At 44.3% G+C, this 3,331-nt stretch overlaps 2 non-coding genes across 2 annotated transcripts; both read right to left on the reverse strand.

Moving 5' to 3' along the window:
• Positions 1–1,913: 1,913 nt before the first annotated feature.
• Trnas-cga (transfer RNA serine (anticodon CGA)) lies at positions 1,914–1,988 on the reverse strand. Its single transcript has one exon. It is a non-coding gene; the product is annotated as a tRNA-Ser (tRNA).
• A 519-nt stretch (positions 1,989–2,507) lies between these two features.
• Trnas-cga (transfer RNA serine (anticodon CGA)) lies at positions 2,508–2,582 on the reverse strand. The gene has a single exon. It is a non-coding gene; the product is annotated as a tRNA-Ser (tRNA).
• Between the last annotated feature and the right edge of the window lie 749 nt (positions 2,583–3,331).

Below are 3,331 nucleotides of genomic sequence, written 5' to 3' on the forward strand. Positions count from 1 at the left end.
CTGCGCTTGTTTTATATTGCTCTTCTGAGGTTGTGCAGAGTTTGGCAATACCTTTGAGAGTTTATTGTAGCGCCTCTTTCCAGGAAATCCACAAAAATCACACCTTTTCTGTGCCAAAAAGACAGTCGCCATCACCTTCCTTGCCGACATTGTCTGCATACATTTCTTGGGTTTTTGGGGGGAATTTGTGTGCCCCCACTGCATTGACTGCAATTTTGTCTCGCAGTTCACATGCTTAACCGATGTTTCGTCACCAGAAACGATGCGATCGAGAAATGAGTCGCCATCTTTCCCGTAAGCGTCCAAAAACCTTAACGCTGCAGCCATTCGCTGATTTTTGTGAATCTCTGTTAAGATTTTTGGTATCGATCTTGCACAAAACTTGTTGTAACCAAGCTTTTTGGTAATGATTTCGTGCAACAAATACGTGAAATTTGTGGAAAACTCATAGAGAGTTCCATTATTGTGAAATTACGGTTTTCACGGACCGTGGCATCGACTTTTTCGACAAGTTCGGCAGTCACTATGCTGGGTCTTCCACTTCGCTCTTTGTCGTCAACGTTAGTTCGGCCATTTTTAAATTTTATGACCCATCTTCAGTGATTATGTTGTCCCCATACACTTCACAAAGCTGCCGATAGATTTCTATCGGTGTACAGTTTTTTGCAGTCAGAAACCTTATTACAGCACGCACTTCACACTTCGCGGCATTAACGCTGACATCTAAAACTGTCACAGTAACTCAACGGAGTACAGCACGAACCTCTCACTAGCACGGCAGGATGCCGACTGAGCGGCGGAATGCCATGACACCAAGATGGCCGCGCTAGCCCCGCCCCTAACGGACACAAACGAAAACGTAATGTATAGTCTGTCTGTAAACTGAAGAGCGAGCAGCGCTCTTGGTGGGGGAGGTGGCCTTTCGCGGAAGAACGCTGCCACCGAACTACAGGGCACCCAAAATCTGTTGCCCGTTACCTGTGTAGCGGTGTAGATTGGCGTGCAGTGATATATGTTGTTTCTGTTCGTGGGATTTTAGTTGCCAGTGTGAGTTAACTTTGTATACTTACTGATATACTTCGATATAATCGTCTAGCATTGTAAGAAAATGTGCAGAATACGAAGAAGAGGAGGTATTTGCGGAGTAACGAGCGTTCGATCGTCTCTAATGTTAGTACAGCATATGTTAAAGAGGCGGCGCAAAAAGAACTGTTGGCTAATATTACTACTCCCAACCAAATGGCTGCAATTTAGGCAAACGTCAGCCTCTCCCAATAGGACGCATAAAGAAGAAGTGCGGAAATAAGCCGCATGGTTTACTGGAATCGCCAAGAAGGAAATTAATAATTTTGTGAGGAAACCCATCGTTATAGAAAGTTTCAAAATCACGTAAAACCTTTGATACTGATGGAACAGTAAATCTCTGTCTCGGTCACTATTCACCCGATTCTAAGACATATTGCTTAAAACATGTGCGCAATAGATATTGTAAACACTGTTGAAATTTCCTTCAAAACATGTACCCTGATTCTGGACTGCCAAGCAGAAAGCTTGACATACGAGGTGTTCTTAGATATTAACTTTTATTTTTTGGCAAGAACTTTATTTGTTAGTCTACAGCAATGTTATACTCTTCAAAATATTCCACATTACATACTACACACTTATGCCAGTGCTTTTTCCAATTCCCGAAACACTTTGGGAACTATTTCTTCGGGATAGTTTATAGGTCTTCTAACTGAACATTTTTAATCTCATCCATACTTGTAAAACTGCTGCCCTTTAAGACCCACTTTGAAATGTTTATACCACTTGAATGCCCTTGGTTTACTCATAACAAGTTCACCAAAAGCAATATTCAATATTTCTAAAAATTTCATACATGTTAAAACTTCCTGGCAGATTAAAACTGTGTGCCCGACCGAGACTCGAACTCGGGACCTTTGCCTTTCGAGGGCAAGTGCTCTACCAACTGAGCTACCGAAGCACGACTCACGCCCGGTACCCACAGCTTTACTTCTTCCAGTACCTTGTCTCCTACCTTCCAAACTTTACAGAAGCTCTCCTGCGAACCTTGCAGAACTGGCACTCCTGAAAGAAAGGATATTGCGGAGACATGGCTTAGCCACATCCTGGGGGATATTTCCAGAATGAGATTTTCACTTTGCAGCGGAGTGTGCGCTGATATGAAACTTCCTGGCAGATTAAAACTGTGTGCCCGACCGAGACTCGAACTCGGGACCTTTGCCCTTTGCGGGCAAGTGCTCTACCAACTGAGCTACCGAAGCACGACTCACGCCTGGTACCCACAGCTTTACTTCTGCCAGTACCTCGTCTCCTACCTTCCAAACTTTACAGAAGCTCTCCTGCGAAACCAGCACTCCTGAAAGAAAGGATATTGCGGAGACATGGCTTAGCCACAGCCTGGGGGATGTTTCCAGAATGAGAATTTCCACTCTGCAGCGGAGTGTGCGCTGATATGAAACTTCCTGGCAGACTAAAACTGTGTGCCCGACCGAGACTCGAACTCGGGAACTTTGCCTTTCGAGGGCAAGTGCTCTACCAACTGAGCTACCGAAGCACGACTCACGCCCGGTACCCACAGCTTTACTTCTGCCAGTACCTCGTCTCCTACCTTCCAAACTTTACAGAAGCTCTCCTGCGAAGGAGACGAGGAAGGTAGGAGACGAGGTACTGGCAGAAGTAAAGCTGTGGGTACCAGGCGTGAGTCGTGCTTCGGTAGCTCAGTTGGTAGCCGGCACGGTAGCTCAGCGTGTTCGGTCAGAGAGCTGCGCGCTCTCTGTAATAAAAAACTGAGTCAAGAAATCAACGATCAACTTGAACAGATGTCTTGTGACGTCCGCCAAGAACAAACGCAACGAACTATATCGAACAAAAATGAAAAAAAAAAAAAAAAGTTGGTAGAGCATGTAAATGGACCGCCAAATCGTAGTTGGATATTTCGGCTAATTGCTGTAATCGCACTATTTCACTCCAATTTACAGAGCTTGTTAGCACTTGATGTTAGGTTGGCGCCATTACAAAATATTGTATTGTAGTAATCGCTGCTGCTTGCTGGATCGCTGCGGTGTCTCGTTGCTGATGCTGGCTCTAAATTTGGTTGTCTAGGGTAAACACATGAGGTTCCGTGTTTTTCATGTGCTTTTGATGATAAAGAACGAGCGAAACCAACACATATGTAAACATCAAACATTTATTACTTTGGTGGCCATATTGATTCCACTGTCCACCAAAGACCATAACACAACACAAAGTAATACTTCCTTTACATGTTCTTTGACTTGTTTTGCCAAACAATAACACAGAAACA

Source organism: Schistocerca nitens, chromosome 7, assembly GCF_023898315.1.
Source record: "Schistocerca nitens isolate TAMUIC-IGC-003100 chromosome 7, iqSchNite1.1, whole genome shotgun sequence".
NCBI classification, from domain to species: Eukaryota; Metazoa; Arthropoda; class Insecta; order Orthoptera; family Acrididae; genus Schistocerca; species Schistocerca nitens.